General features: G+C 46.2%; 1 protein-coding gene and 1 pseudogene across 2 annotated transcripts in view; one reads left to right on the top strand and one right to left on the bottom strand.

Annotated features, from left to right (window-relative positions):
• The window catches only part of SPON1 (spondin 1), a 1,234,287-nt gene that overhangs the window by 1,068,197 nt on the left and 149,088 nt on the right, over window positions 1–17,002 (bottom strand). The window lies entirely within an intron of this gene.
• On the top strand, window positions 13,692–15,010 carry LOC147730971 (lamina-associated polypeptide 2, isoforms alpha/zeta-like; annotated as a pseudogene).

Below are 17,002 nucleotides of genomic sequence, written 5' to 3'. Positions count from 1 at the left end.
TTCCGGAAGGGATTGGTGACGGTACAACGCGTACCGTCACAACGCGTGCTGTTACAACGCGTCCCTTACAACGCAAGTCGTTACCACGACTTGCGTTGGGGGCGCGGATATCGAATAGTATAATTTACTATTCTAACACCAGTCCCCGTGGACACTAGGGAAGGTGTTGGAATAGTAAATTTACTATTTTTAATCTTCTAGCGCCCTCCAGCGCAAGTCGTGGTAACGACTTGCGTTGTTACGGATGCGTCGTAACAGCACCGCGTTGAAACATCCGCGTTGTAACGGATGTTTCCCTTCCGGAAGTGGTAGAAATTGATAAATAATTCAAAACTGAAGTAATAGCTTAAGCTCTCACCATTCAATCCTCCTGTTTATATGAGAGGAATTTTTGCTTTACTAAGGCTTTTGTATGTCATCGAATTATTATCTGGCAAATCAAAAAGAGTTCTTAATTCTAGGTTGAAAGAATATTCCTAACATAGGCCAGCCATGGGATGGAGCTATTGTTACTTAAATTTAAACAGTCCTTCAATACACACTTAGAGAAGTCAGCTTCACAGATGCTCCATATCTTAATCCGCAGTAAGAGTGGAGCCATTTTAACAAGATCTTCCAAAAACCCCATACCTAGTTCAAGGTGGGAAATGAAGCTAGAGGTAGATTTGGGGATAGATAAGAGCCTAGATAGAAAATTTTCAGTTGTCCTAGGCTCTCCAGAGATTTGTAATCCCACACACCTGTTCCATATGTTCCTACAGTAAGGCATTTACTCTTATAAAGTTGAGTCATCTCTTTCATAGGCACTGACTGTCTCCATTTCCTAAGTTATTTGATTTATGAGTATCCTGAAGCTCAAATCGGCTTCAAGTAAAATACCTAGGTAGTTAAAATGGGAGATCTTGGTAAAAAAGCGTTTTGATTTTGTATTTGTAGGACTGCTAATAAAAAAACATATTGAATCTTGGAAAAAAATTAGTTTGCGTCTGCCCATTTTTCAAGTTTTCCCACTATGACATGCCCTAATACATTTGTTGTAGAGACTAACAATGAAATTGGGCAGTAGCAGGTCGGGAGTTTCCTTTCCCCTTTTTTGTATATCGGTACTGTGATGGATCCTCGCCACAAATCAATCGGCCTACCTGATGACTACTCTGAGTACATTTGTGACTAATAGCATCCAGAGTACTAAATTACTCAAATGCCATCGGGGCCAGGAGCCTTTCCTGCTGCTGCACTCTGTATAGCCTTAGCAACTGTTACTATATTAATAAAATCATTGACGCCATTCTCATTAAAAAGGAGTGGGTCAATTGTTGATTCTGCAGAGGGTTCAGCCATCAAATTACGAGGGTTAAAAATTTCAGTAAAATGGCCAATCCTGTCTTGTTCTGAAAAGTGGCAATCTAGGCCATTGGCTGGGCAATCTGAGAAAAGGGGACAGTTTATAACTTCCCAAAACAACCTGCTGTCTTTCAGGATGGCTACCGTGTGAAGATCTTCCCAGGATTATCTTGACTTTCTCTTTCCATTTTCCTTGTTTCTGTTGCCTGTTAATAGATTTTCCTTGCTGATCTTTTCCTCTATATTTCATGAAATGGTGTCAGTAGCTTTCTTGAGAGATTTAAGCACTAATGTACATTCTGAATTAAACCAGAAATGCGATAAGTGAATAGTAGATGGCTGGTTGCTTGTTATTAAATTGCCAGCAGTGCCACAGATGGCTATAAAGCTTTTTTGAATCACACAAGCCTAGGGATTGGAAGCAAGACAGCAGAAAATATCCAGACCAGATACAGTAATAAGATTGATGAGCTCAAATTTGTGCATGTGAGATAGAAAAGAATTGTAAGTGGGACAGCAAAATTAAACACAACCCGGATCTCAGAAGTTCACAACCACACAGTCGTCCCTTGAATTGTTTGTTGCTGGACCTACCAAATTAACCCTGTGGGCCATAACAATTTTGTCTACCAGGGAGAAGGAACTCCCTGGTACCAAAAAGCTGCTTTATTTATATGGCTTTGGTAGTCCTTGTAAGTTCATTCTTCTAAGGGAGTAACTCCTTCTAGAATAATTGTATTCAGTGTACTTCCTTGTGGTCGATGGAGGGTTTCCAATCAGCCGCTTTATGGGAAGAGATAGTGCTTGCTGGGTGGAAACCTGGATGGGTTTGATCCTCGGAGAGGACATATAGCACAGTACCATGGATGGGAGTTAGTTAGCCTATATTAGCAGTCTCCTCCTGATGGGCATGACTTTTATTTATGGAGTCTTTGGCAGGCTGGGTAATAGACTGGTACTTTAAGAGGTCAGCATTATGAGCTCCTTTGAGTGAAACTATAGCTCATTGGAAAGTATCTATTATCATTTGCATTTTATTTGACAAAACTTCCACCTGGCCTGTCATTTCATCTTGTACAGAGGTTAGCAAGGACTCCATTGTACTGAGGGTGGATTTGCAACAGTTTGGCGAGGCTTTATTTGCACAATCCGAAGATATAACTAAGTGTTGCAAGGATGGTAACTTTTCCAAGGGCGGGCCTGATTTTTACCTATCACACCTTTTCTTTTTCGTGGTTGAAAATTTTCAGGAGAAACTGGACTTTGGGAGTCCACAGTGATTCCATTTGTGTCAATATGTACTGCACAGCTTGCGCTAACTGTCCTTCTCTGCGAGTTTCTCAGGAGATTTACGAATCAGGCCTGTGGTCACAGCAGTGAAGATAGGTATGATAGATGGGATGGGATTCAAGGCTGTCTGTGAGGAATTTCCTTGCGGCTCAGATAAGGATGTAGGATCAAGTGAAAAGTCAGCAAATAGCCTTTGCACTGCTTCAATGCGATCCTCAACAAGATTTAATTCTGTTGACATTGTCCCCAATCACTAAGGTAACACACGTTGTAATGGAGAGCATTGAACAGGAACACCTCCCCCCTCCTCCCCCTCCCCCATTGAGCTAGGAGGCTATTCTTCTGCATCATACCATATGGTAAATGTCAGCACTCGTCAGCACTTGTTTAATATAAATGAATGATCCAGTGAGTTGAGAGTACAGGGGAGCCCCTAACCTAATGACTATGGTTGCCCATCCAGATTTTGTAATTTAAGGGGGGGGGGGCAAATTCTCCCCCAGCTTGATGACGTCGATGAGACAACCAAAGCTTGCAGTGATCACCCACGCAGGACTGCTCTAGTGCTAAAAAGTGATTTGGGCCACTCCTGGCCCCTTCTCCCGGTCTCTGTGAAGTCTGGGGGACCAAGTCCCACCCCAGGTCGAAGGTGTTGATGAGGCAGCAAATGCTTGCAGCAAGCAACCCCCATTGGTGACCAGACAAAGGATATACTTTTGGGAAATGAAGCAATGTAGCAGTGCAACACAGCGACACAGCGGGGACACAGCAACAATTGCCCACTTACGTCCTTCCCCTGGTCTTACTAAAACGGCTGCCTCCACCCACACCAAGGTATGACAATTGGCTGTCGTTGTAGGGGTTTCTAGCTACAATCCTAATACCCCTCTAATGATGGCTTGCTGATAGCTTTCTTGTTTTGGTGTAGTTTTGGTAATGCTGTGGAGTAATGGCCAAGGTTGTCTGCAAACCACAACCCCCCATAGTGCTACAACTGACTCAATTGCCACAAGTGTCACAGAGAGCGGAGAGTCAAATATTTACAACAAGAGTTAGATTTTCCACCTTTGATGAGTTTTTTGCCAGAAAACTGAACAAGAGTAAAATCTTAAATGTACTTTTTGACCAATGTATAGATGTGGTGATTCAGTAAAGTTCCACTAGAATTCAATGCCTGATGACAGCATACTCGAGCTATTAGTTAAGAGCAGTATTAATCCTAACCAAATTTCTATTTTTTTATTTTTTTATGTTTGAAAGCTTTATTAATATACTAAAATAAACAAGGACAAAAGGAACTGTATGGAGAATATACAAAAGCAAGACGATTATAACATTCCTAATGTCAAGAATCAATACATAAGCATTTTATAAGTTTTAAAGAGAGGGGAGGGAGAGGAAAGAAAGAAAGAAAGAAAAAGAAAGAAGGAATAAGAGAGAGAAGAGAAGAACAGAAAAGAAAAAGAGCAGAAGAAAAACTCAGGAAAGGAGAATATGAGAAGGAAATATGACATAGCTGTATACTATAAATATGCAACAAATTGATGAAGTATAATATACAGGAAAATAACCTGATAGAAATATATCAATATATACCAAATAAATGTGTAGATTGTTAATGGAATTAAATAGAGAGTAAGCATAACAATAAATCTGATTCATACACATGAAGAGAAAATAGTAGTAGGGATAAAATTCAGGGTGGTTTAAAATTCTCAGATGTGGTGGAAGAGGGACGATTCTTGACAGCAGATTGATCCAAGTAAATAGTTAACGGGAGCCAATAAAGTTCCACATTACGAGGGGGCTTGGAGGAGGAAGCAAAGGAAACATCTAATCTGTGAAAATGGCAAAGGGAGTTCCACCAATGTTGCAGAGATACCTTTGTGAGAGCTTTCCAGTTAGAGGAGATATGTTGACAGGAAAGAGCAAGCATAAGATCAAAAAGACCAGCAGAATGAGGGGGTAAGGTGAGAGTATCTGAAAGACTACCCAGAAAAAGAAGAGAAGGAGAATGAGGAATAGAGAGTGAGAAAATGCGAGAGATGCAAGACTAAACTTGGTTCCAAAGGGTAAATACTGGGGGACAGAGAAAGAACATATGCAAAAGGTCAGCATCAGGAGAATTACATGTCCAACAAGCAGAAGTAGAAGTAGAGGAGAATCGAGAAAGAAGAAGAGGGGAAAGATAAAGTCTATGATATAGAAAGAAGAGAGATTGTGTAAGAGAAGCAGAGCGAGATACCTTCAAGGACTTAAGCCAGAGTTTGTCCCAAAGAGAAACCGACCAAACGCATCCAAGGTCTGACTCCCAGGAAGATTCAATCTTGGATTTGGGTCGCTCCGGATTAGGGGCAGAGAAGAACTTATAAATAACGGAAGCTTTAGGAAAAATAGAAAGTAATGTTAGAAGGGATGAGGGAGTGAAAGGAGTGACAGATGAAGGTAGCAAGTAATAACGATCAAGGATAGTTTCCATCAGGAGGGTATATTTGTGCAAGAAAGATCTCGGACAAGAGAATTGAGTTCGAAATTGAGGAAAGGTACAAGGGATGAGTCCATCAAAAAGCTGATGAACCCAAATAATACCCTTTTGATGCCATGAGGACCAAAATATTGGTCTATTGTTAATGAGAACAAGGGAGTTATACCAAATGGGTTGTTGCAAAAAGGATTCACGCGATATAACAGAAGGAGAACAGAGAGGCCGGAGAAGGGAAGAAGAATATTTAAAAAGTGGAAGGGAGGTGAATGGAGATTTGGAAGAAAAGCGAAGAAGTTCATCAAAAGAGAAGGGGGAGATGAGAGTCCGTTCAATAGAAGCCATAGGGGAGCGAAAGGAGACGAATCTTTCGAGAGCCATCGAGAGACTTGACGCAAGGAAAAGGATTTATGATACAAACGCAAATCCGGGAAATTAACTCCACCTGTCGCTTTAGCTTTACGAAGAGAGACAAGAGAAATTCTAGCTTTTTTGTTGTGCCACAAAAATTTAGAAAGAGAGGAGTAAGGCGTTTAAAGTAAATAGCAGGGATATGGACAGGCAGCATAGAGAGAATATAAATAAGAATAGGGGCAATCATCATTTTTATAGAATCTAATCTACCCCACCACGATAGGAAGAGAGGATTCCAGGAAGAGAAGGATTTATTAATGCGATCCAATACCGAAGTCATGTTCAGTTTAATAGAAGAGGAAATGGATCAAAGTTCTATTTTTAACTATTACTCATGAAGCTTACACTTCCAGTGAGTTGAACGGCTATGTCAATACTTACATATGAGTGAGTAGGCAGATCACAAGTTCCCTGTAATACGGACATTTGTGCTGGGATTGCAGGCTACCATGTATGTTAGTGCTCTCAGATTTATTGCATTTTTGCAGATCTAGTAATAATCCTTATTTCTCCTGAGGAGAACTAATCTCCTCAAAAGATCAGAGCCAACTGTCAGTATTCCCTAACCAAACCAAAGGATCCTGTTAGATCTCTAGCCCAATAAACAAATTCCTGGCAAGCACCACAGAACTGCGGCATCTGCCTTTATCCCCGCCTTGCATGCCATGTACTTTACTAACTGATATGCACCAGTCATACCAGTTAAGGAAGAAACAGGTTTTTATGACTTTTGCCCTTAATGGAGACCAGCAAAGAGGCTGGGACATGTGCCCTTCATAGGTATCTGATCTCTTCACTTTTACTTTGATCAGCTAGCATTTTAACTACTGTAATTGTGCTACCAAGAAGTAATGTTCTTAACACGCTCTCAGTAAGGGCCAGTATGAGTTTTTTTGAAGAACTCTTTTCCTTTCTCCATTTCATACAAGAGGATGTACATAGACACTGGAGGACAGTCCTCTGATCAGCCTGGTGGGCAGAGGTCATGACGGTTGTCACCCTTACAGAGGACTGTCTGACTTATTTAGATATCTCAGCCTGCCTGGCACGGGTCTCTAGTCTATGACAGAAGCAGCTGCCACTATGGGTGCCTTCATAGCACTGAAGGTTTGCTACGTGGATAATATGTATAAAGTACCCACCCCAAACTTTTTATCTGACAGCAAACAAACTCCCAAAGTGGGACATTGTTATTTATCACTTAAAAGAAACTGTCCCTGACGCAGAGGAGGCTTTTTCCCTATTCATGGTGGCCACTTAACATATTCCTTATCTGTTTCCACTATGCCTCTCAATACTGTCACTGGCATTGAATATGACAGATGATAGTTCTACCTTCAATTGGTCGAGACCACCTTCACTGTGACCCTGCTGTCTTGTGAATGATGGACCGCTGGATCAGGGATTACCATCAGAGGAGACATCAGAAGATCCACCAAATCCTAAATACAGTGGGAAATCATGGGTTTAGAGGGTGGGAGGACCAGTAGTTTACGGCACCCCTTCCACTTTGGCAAACCCTAAATAAGAACTTAAGTCAAGTAATAGAGGTCATCCCATTCGAAAGAAGACAGGGGGAAGGATAACTAGTAGATCTGCAAAATTGCAATACATCTGGGAACACTAAAATCCACAGGAGCCTGCAATCCCTGTATAAAAGTCTGTCTCTAATCTCCTTATTTCAGGCAATTTGTGACCTATCTACTCACCTGTAATTAATAATTCACAAATAGCTGTTCAACTCAAATGACTTATTACAGGTGAGTTTTTGATGTCAAAACAGCTGCCTGAGTCAGTAGCCGAGGTGAAATGCAGGTCACGGAGGATAAAAAAGATGAAAACAAAACTTGGCTTCCTTTTTCTGCTCCGTTTTTCTAGACTAACATTGATGAGCAGAAAAGAAATATTTATAGCAAGATGTGTATTTTTCCATATTTAGGCAATCATGTTATGTTATGTTATGTTATTGTTTTCTTGTAAAGCGCTAACAATCATCCTGTATAGGATATCACGGCGCTGTAGCAGCTATTATGAGTGATGGTTTATCATGGGTAGTATCATTTTAGTCTGGTTTAGGGAACAGGTAGGTTTTCAGATGTTTTCTAAACGCCAGGTGGCAGTCCATAAGCCTAAGAGCCACGGGCAGTTTGTTCCATTTGGTTACAGCTATGTGGGAGAAGGCACGCTCTCCCATCCTGGCTTTCTTCACTCGAGTAGTTACTGCTCTAGCCGTGAATTGGGAGCGGAGATTTCTAGTTGGTGCATAGAACTGAATCCTATTTCTAAGGATAAGAGGGCCTGTGTTGTGTAGTGCTCTGTGTGTTATACACATCATTTTGAAGGTTGCTCTTTGCCTCATTGGCAACCAGTGGAGCTCTCGTAGGCAGCTCTTGGCTGAGTCAAACTTTCTTTTCTTACATATCACCTTGGCCGCCGCGTTCTGCACTAATTGTAATTTGGTGAAGAGAAATTCTGCCATGCCTACGAACAGGGAATTTCCGTAGTCCAGCCTGCTCATCAATAATGACTGGACCAGGATCCTTCTACACTCCATGGGAATCCAAGGAAAGACTCTTCTGAGCATCTTTAGTATGGCAAAACCTTTGCCACATATTGTAGCTACATGAGATTTCATAGACAGTGTGGTGTCAATCATTACTCCCAAATTCCTTGCTGTTGGTGTCGGAACTGGGGGGGTGCCCAGGGATACTGGCCACCAGCTGTTGTTCCACAGTTGAGTGTGTCCACCGAACAGCAATATCTCCGATTTGTCTGCGTTCAATTTTAGGCAATGGCTAGGCATCCAGTCAGACAGTTCGGTGAGGCAATTTATCAGCCTGTCCTTGGGATAATTCTTCTCATCCAGGATTACGGTTAGTTGGGTGTCGTCTGCGTAGGAACAGATTTGGACACCCCACTTTCTTCCTATCGCTGCCAGTAGTAATAGTCATAGTAAATATATCTTCATGTTTCCATGCATTTTGAGCTACAGCTTTTTTTAAAATCTGACTTGTACTAAACTGATTTTACTATCTTTTTTAATTAAACACCTTTTCTTTTTAATTTTGCACTAGAGAGTCTAATTTTATTTTTTATGTTTACAAACATCCTATTATCTCTTTCACACGATAGAGCACTACACCACGAATAAGGGACTTGTGGGGACGGTTATGGTGTGGTCATGTATTATAAGATATTGAAGGGAATAATGTACTTACTGCTGTACATATTAAGGATATTACAAGTCACCTCTGAGTTACAAGATCTTATAAAAAAACTCAACCTTCAGCCTCGTTCCTCTATATGGTCAGAGACCTTCACTGAGACTTGAAATATCCTTTTAATGTATGATGGGTATACTTTATCCCATATATCATATTTGATGATGCCGCCTTTCCCTAAATGGAAAGTGATACATGCCTGCAGAATACTATACAACCTGAATCGGATGACATGGCTCTCAAAAAGGTTTCACTGGTTAATTACTTCATTTGTGTATTCGATTTTGGCACAACGATATTTGAATATGTCGTGAGAGCAGCTCAATTGGATGTCTTCATTGTCAATGTCTTTATATAAATACATTGTTTGCCCTAGTGCATTTACAAAAAGGAACTAAATATGATGAAACGTGGGGTATACTGATTGAGCCTACATTTGAGAGCTATGACCAGGATGCAATAAACGGAGAAAACATTTTGATAGTGGCAGTGGGCTTTGTAAAATAATTACATTTGAAAAGATTATTGTGCTGCAGGGAATTAATTTTAAGGGTTTCAATATTTTAGTTTATACATCATTCTTACAGTTCTATAATTTGAAGCGATTTTGGAAATACTTTCATTGATGGCATTTTTTCATATTCACTGGTTATTCAACAGCATAAGAAATTCATCCTAGTTTCCATGAGTATTAACAGAAAACGTAACCCAACAGTTGTGCATGACCAAAACACCTATTGTTTCACACAATGTAGAAGTAATACATACTTAAGCCACCTCACCAGTGGCGTAACGAAACTTGAGGGGGCCCCCCTGCAAAGCACATGGAGGCCCGCCCCCCGGTGGCGCGGCCCACCATGTACCACTTTGCCCTACCACCCAGAAATCTAGCATGTTTTGATTTGAAACCTCCAACATTTAAATGAAATGCCTCTATATTGTCTTTCTGTAAGTTCTAGTGAGAAAGTTGGAAACACTCTCAACATACACGCTATGCCATTTGCAACAATACTGTCAAAAGCAGATTATTTAACTGAGGCAGCAATCCGAACAATGCCAAGGAGTTTGCCCCAGTGCAAACTTTACATATTATAAACCCAAAAAGACAAAACAGGTGTCTAACTGTATATAGCTAAACCTGAGTGGGGCAATTTTTGCTTTAACAATTGCAATGACCAATAAACAAATAATTGCATAGACCGACCCTGCAACAGTTGGTCACGCAAAATTGCTTTGTAACAGACTCCAGTCTTGGGCTCTTCCTTAATGTGAAAGAAATCCCAATATCAGCCACTCGCAAGTGACAAGAAAGTATGATGTCACATTTTTTCCAGGTAGGCGGGCTTCAGGGGGATTGGCACTGACTACATTTCCAGTATAATACTTTCCGCTAAGTTATGCTACATGTGGGCTTCACACGACTCACTCTATTTTATATACAACTCTCATACTTGTCCCTTTACACAATAAGAGATATGTGGATTGCTAGAATTAATATCAGCCATGTATCCGCCTTTACAAATGGTTACCAAGCAAATGCAATCAGTCTTTACCCTGTCCTAAAATGGATTGTTCAAACTGCTACGGCATGTCTCTGAACAGGAACACAAACCTTAGGAATTAAACTGCATTTCATTGATTACATCAAAAAGGCTAAAACCAGCCTCGGTTGCTTCATTGCCATTAAGAGGGATGTGGCCTTGCAGCTACACTGATTTGTTCTTAATGGAGAAGGACGAAGGCTGATTTGCAAACGATTAGATTGGCACCATAAGCAAAATACATTGGACCGGAATGCGGCCTAGAATAATTATCTCTAACTGACTTTAATTTAGCATTGGATTACTCACTTTTTTTCTTAGCTGGATTCTCGAAGTGTGATAGGTATGGATGGGTGTGGGGCATCGGCCACCTAAGCCACACGACTCAAGCTGCACCTAACTGATGAAGCCTAGAAAGGTAGATACTAATTTGGGCTTGCTTTTACTCCGGTTGAGAACGTAGTCTGGCAGTTTAGGATGGACTGATGCTGCTGGAGCAATAACAATACATATTTGCATAAGTTATGCCTCTGTCTGGAATAGCACTGTGAGTAAAAACAAATGCGGGACTGAAATGCATCATAGAGTAGTTCTCAGTGGCTGAAATTACTTGAAAAATTAAACCCATCATGTTTTTGTTTTTCTCATTCTGAAGATAAGGTCAGGTTCTGGTTTCCCTGCCTTAGGCTTGCTGGGTTACGCGCCTCATTGGTGTTTAAGTTTTCATACCACAAATCTGTTTAGAGTAAACCAAACATTAAGCTGACAAACAATTAAAACTATTAATGCAGGACTGCTTAGTCTGTCGCAAACTCACAAAGAGTTGTTACCATTCAATCGGGAGAGTCAAATTCAACACCTGTGACAGTTAACGAATACACAAAGTTCACATTTCTTCCATTAGACCTGAGATGAGTGGACAGCGTAAGCACTAAGAGGCAATGAAGATACACACCCGTTGCAAAGGAGACATCATAATAACATCTTCCCCTTACAGAATACATGCAGAGCTTACCCTCCCAATTTGGGAGACTATCGATTTCAAGGCTAGTTCCAACCTACCGATTCCTTCCTATATGCTAAACTTGAATCCTCAGAGGGCTTCGGTCGACATTTCGACAACAGGGATTGGTTTTGTACAACCTGGTGTGGAGAACGCACTCACCTGACCTGAGAGGGCTGAGGCCTGCTGGGCCTGGTGTCGCAAGGCGAGCTGGAGCGGATGGGCAGAAAGCAGGCAGGGCAGCTGAGGGGGGGGGCAGCGCAAGCCTCAAGGCTAGCCAGGTAGGGGCCGGGGCCGGGCAATTTAAATGATTGCAATTTGCAAATAAAGGCCCCACTGGTGATGGGTCCAGAACTGAGTGTGGCTGTGTCTTCTTTTCTCTGCTGCGCGCCCCTGTCGATGCCCCACCTTACTGTAATGCGCTTATTGTGTGTGTCGTGATGAGCTCATTGCGCAATGCGTATGTGTTGTCCCTGCCCCCCGACAAATGTAATGAGGGCATTGGTCACCAGCCAGCCCCCCTGCCCAGTGCCACTGCGGCGTGCATACGCGTCCCGGAAGGCCGGGGCGGAAAGGAAAGTGAAAGTCAGGAGCAGGTCAGGAGTCGGAGAGAGGAGTAAACAACCCTGTCCCGCTGCCATTGATCCACTCACCATTAGGACTACTAGTAGTAGTCACTGTCAGTCACACACACCATGTCACCCGGCCGGGGCCCACCTACCCATTTGTATCAATTTCAGGGGCCCTGGCCGGGACCCTGCACAATTCCTAACAGGTTCAACACTTCAAGAGGCAGAGAACCACGGCGGGCCCCGGCCGGGGCCCAGCACCATTCCTGCAATCCTGCTGCAGTCTCACTCATGGGCCCCGGGCCCGGACGGGGCTCTGCACCATTCCACACAGGCTAGCTCAACACTTCAAGAGGCAGAGAGCCGCTCAGCCTCTCAGCCACACTGTCAGCCTCACCGGCGGCGGGCCCCGGCCGAGGCCCCGCACCATTCCTGCAATCCTGCTGCAGTCTGTCTCACTCATGGACCACGGGCCCCGGGCCCTGTCAGAGCCCCGCACCATTCCTGCAGTGCTCATGTCAGAGGCAGAGGGAGACGCTCAGCCTCAGCCGCTGCCACTGCCAGCCTCACGGCGGGTCCCGGCCGTGACCCCGCACCATTCCTGCACACTGCTGCTGCCAGCCTCACTCACGGGCCCCGGCCGGGACGGGGCCCCGCACCGCACCATTCCTGCAGTGCTGGCTGCCAGGCTCACTCACTGGCCCCGGCCGGGGCCCCGCACGATTACCTCCTCGTCAGCCCTCCCCGTCCCAGTCCTAACTACATGAGCATAGCTCCTCCCACCAGAAACTCCCAAGCAACTTGAAACCCATCCCTTCCCTCCAGGCCACACCCATACCCTGAGGCATATAACCCTGTGACCTGCCAATCAACAACCTGTTTGTTTTTTCTGCGGAATCACTTCCGAGCAGTCTTCGTCGAGGGGGGCACTGGAATTGGCCTCCTATCTGGTAAGTGTGGAACGGGATGCTAAGCGCCCGTTTTTAACCCCTATTGTGCCTGTTTTTCTTTTAACTTGTAGGCATTTGCTTTGAGTCCCTGCTGTAGCGGGACCGTGGGGTTGGGGGTCCGGACTGCCTGCTGTGGGGTGGTGACTCCCTGCTGCAGCCTCCCCTCTTCCGGGTTCGTTCCCTGCTCTAGCCGGTACACCCGGGGAGGGAGGGGGGGTGTGTGGCTGGCTTTTTCAGCGCGCCGAGGGCGTGCAGGATTGGCTTCTCTGTCTGTAACTCTCGGGGCTCGTTTCTTCGAGCCCGTGTTTTTCCCCTTTTTCTTTATGCTTCCTGCAATCCTTGGTGGAGTCTGGGGTTGCGGGGAGGGGGGGGGGGGGGGGGGGGGGGGACTGCCTTTGTTTGGTCCGTGGGGGCCCGTTATTTAGGTTCAGTCCGACTTTGATGATTGTTTCCTGGGTTAGTGTTCTCTTCCCCGCGTTTCTGTTGTTGGAGCTCCCTCTACTGGCGGTCCAATTTTGCTTTTTTGCCGTTTTTTACTGGAGGGATTTGCATGGGGCTTGATTTCGTGTCTTGGCCTCTTGCTGCTCTGCTGTGGAGTTCTGCTGGGGAGTTGGGGAGTTCTTACCTCTGGGTTCACTGGTTCCTGGGACGGGGTCTTCTGGGTTTCTTTGTATCCTTACAGTTGGGCCCTGTTCAGTCTTTTCCTTTTGTAGTTTGGTAGCCTTCTCTGATAGGGCGGTTTGAAGGCCGGCCTTCGGTCCTGTGTAGGGATTGGCTCCAGGTCTAGGTGGCTTTCCCTGGTTGGCCCTTGGGGATTTTTGCTTGGATTGGTCTGGGTATATCTTGGGGTCTGGATTTCTGTTCTCCTGTTTACAACATGGAGGGTAGAGGTGCAGACGTGCGTGAACTCGGCTGTGAGGATGGGGAGGTGGTCGCTGGTTCTTCCACTGCTCCTTCCATGGCAAATATTCAAAAAATGATTGAGGCTGCTGTGGCGGCGGCCTTTGTGGCTCATGATCCCAAGGGGCCTAAGAGACAGAAATTGGATGCCTCGGCTGAGGTAGATCCGGACGTTGACTCTGATGAGGAAGTGAAGGGTCGTTTTGTCCAAGGGGCTGACCTTCGCTGTGTTATGCAGCATGTTCGAGACAATCTGGGATTCCCTGATCCTGTGGAGGGTGGAGAGTCTGAAGACTTCTTCGCCAATTACCTGAAGAAAGATCCGGAAAGCCTCCCCATTCATACGTCTGTGAGGAAGGTGCTGGAGGGGGAGTGGAAGGATGTTGACAGGCATGCCTTTCCCCGGTTTCTGGCTAAGAGGTATCCCTTGCAGGGCTTCGCGGAGGAGTTTCCGGCTGTGGTGAAAGTGGATTCTCTGCTGGCTGGTATGGCGTCTCAGAGCCTGGTGGTGTCTGAAGATGCGGTGCCTTCTGATCCTGGGGACAAGCGTGTCGAGGGGGCCTTGAAGCGGTCCTTTGCAGCCTCCAATCTGGCTGTTCGGTCTGCTGCTTACACCAGCTATCTTGTTCAGTCGCTTCTTAAGGACTGTCAGGGTATTTCTGCGCAGCTCATGCAGGAAGAGGATCCCTCTGAGTCTTTGTCCATGTTGGAACAGCAGTTGCGTTTCATGGCTGACTTGTCCTTCGACTCCCTTAGTGCTGCGGCGGCGGCTGCTGGGGCCTCGGTTGCTGCTAGAAGGCAGTTGTGGCTTAAGTCTTGGAAGGCGGAAGCTGCTCAGTAGGCGGCCGTGATGAAGATTCCCTTCACGGGCTCTAAGCTGTTTGGGGAGCCGTTGGAAGCTTTGATTAAAAAGACAGCTGAGGACAAAAAATTGTTGGCTCCGGTCCGCTCTTCTCAGAAAGGGAAGTTTGCGGGTTATAAGCGGGCTTTTGGGCAGGCGTTTCAATCTAAGATGGCTGCTCAGCCCTTTCGTGGTAGGGGACGTGGCCGGGGTGTCCCTTCCTTCCACAAGTCCCGGGGTCAACAAGGTGCTTCCTCTTCTGCAGGTCCCTCCAAGTCGTGACTATGTGATGGATTCCTTGGAGGTGCCGGTTGGGGGTCGCCTCACCTCTTTTTTACCTGTCTGGGAGGAGTTCGTTCGGGATCTGTGGGTTCTACAGGTGGTACGGCTGGGCTACAGAATAGAATTTGGGACTCCTCCGGTGGATGTGTTCAAAGCTACCCCTGTTCCCAGGTCTCTGGCAAGATGTCGTGCTCTATTGGACGGAGTTCGGGACTTGGTGTCAAAGGGTGCTGTGGTGAGGGTGCCTGTGAGACAACAGGGTCGGGGGGTTTACTCAATCCTGTTTTTGATCCAAAAGCCAAATGGGGACTTCCGTCCGGTCCTGGATCTGAAGGCGGTGAACTTGTGTATCCCTCATCGGTCCTTCAAAATGGTGACTCTGCAGTTGATTCTTCCCTTCCTGTCGGTGGGAGATTTCCTGGCTTCTCTCGATCTACGGGACGCCTATTTTCATGTGCCAGTGCACGCAGATTCCCAGAGGTTTCTGTGTAGGGGTGGATCACTACCAGTTCCAGGTATTGCCCTTTGGCCTGTCTGCCTCTCCGAGGGTGTTTACTAAAGTGTTGGCGCCCTTGGTGGGTTTGTTGCATGCTAAGGGTATACAGGTTTTCCCTTACTTGGACGATTGGCTGATTTCTTCCTCTTCTTTCCTTCAGGCTCAGTCACATTCCCGGGAGGTTTGCAGTCTCCTTCAACGGTTCGGGTGGATTCTGAACTTGGAAAAATCCCATCTTCACCCCACTCAGGAACTGTTGTTCATTGGGGGGGTGTTCAACACCAGGTTGGGGAAGGTCTTCCTGTCGGAACCCCGCAGACTGACTCTTGTGCACGAACTGAAGAAGGTGTTGGGGGCTCGGTCTTCCACGGCTCGCCAGTGGTTGCGTGTTCAGGGGCTGATGTCAGCAACTGTGATGATTGTTCCTTGGGCCCGCTTACACTTATACCCCCTTGTGAATCATCTTCTGGAGCATTGGGATCCGGCCTCTCTGAATTACGAGCTGTTGGTTCCGGGGAGTGTGTCCATCGCCCGGGAGCTGTCCTGGTGGCTGGTGGATCGGAACCTCTTACAGGGCTCGCCCTTTGTGTCCCAAGTGAAGTTGGTCCTGACGACCGACGCCAGCGAACTGGGTTGGGGTGCGGTCTTGGGTCAGGAGTCTGTGCAGGGTCTTTGGTCTGTGCCGGAGGCGGAGATGTCCTCAAATTGGCGGGAATTGAAGGCGGTTCAGTTGGCGTTGTCTCATTTTCTGCCTTGGGTCCTCCAAAGGGATGTGATGGTGCGGTCGGACAACACGGTGGTGGTGTGTTATATCAACCGCCAGGGGAGCGCGAGGGTGGCTTCCCTCAATTTGTTGGCTCAGAGGATAGGCCTGTGGGCGGAGTCTCACTTGTTGTCTCTGAGGGCTTTACATCTGCCTGGGATTTTGAACTCGGAGGCGGATCGCCTGAGCAGGGTGTTTCCCTCCCTGTCGGACATGTGCCTGTCTCAGGAAGTCTTTCATTGCCTGATGGCCCGGTTCGGGGTCCCGGTGGTGGACCTGTTTGCGGCCCCGGGGAACGCCTTGAGGGAGACGTTTTGTTCTCTGGTTCGCTCTGCCGAGGTTTGGAGGGTGGATGCCCTGTCCTTCCGGTGGGAGGGGGGCCTGATGTATGCCTTTCCCCCTATTGCCCTGCTGCCGCGTGTTCTGCTGAAGGTCAAATTGGATCGGGCTTCGGTGATCCTGGTGGCTCCGGATTGGTCCAGGCGGCCTTGGTTCCCTCTGTTGTTGAAGTTGGCAGTAGGGCCTTGCTGGAGGTTGCCGGTGGTCCCTTGTCCCTTGTCATTTCCCCCTCTGTCTCTGGAGTGTCTGGTCCGCCTGAGACTGGCGGGTTGGCTGTTGAGAGGATGAACCTTGTGGCGTTGGGGTGTTCTCCTTCTGTGGCGGAATTTATTCAGAGGTCCAGGCGCCCTTCGACTCTCAAATCCTATGCCCGGCATTGGGTTTCTTTTCAGTCTTGGTGTACGGCGCGTGGGTGGTCTGCATTGGAGGTGGATCCGGTACTGGTCTTGGACTTTTTGAAGGACGGCTTTGACTTGGGTCTGGCTGTGTCATCCCTGAGGGCTCAGTGGGCTGCTGTTCGGGCCTTTCGGGGTTCGGTCTGTGACCCGTTGGTTCCCCTGGTGTCCC

The sequence above is a fragment of the Lissotriton vulgaris genome, chromosome 2_1 (genome assembly GCF_964263255.1).
Source record: "Lissotriton vulgaris chromosome 2_1, aLisVul1.2, whole genome shotgun sequence".
NCBI lineage: Eukaryota > Metazoa > Chordata > Amphibia > Caudata > Salamandridae > Lissotriton > Lissotriton vulgaris.
This window is presented reverse-complemented; position numbering and strand designations above follow the sequence as displayed.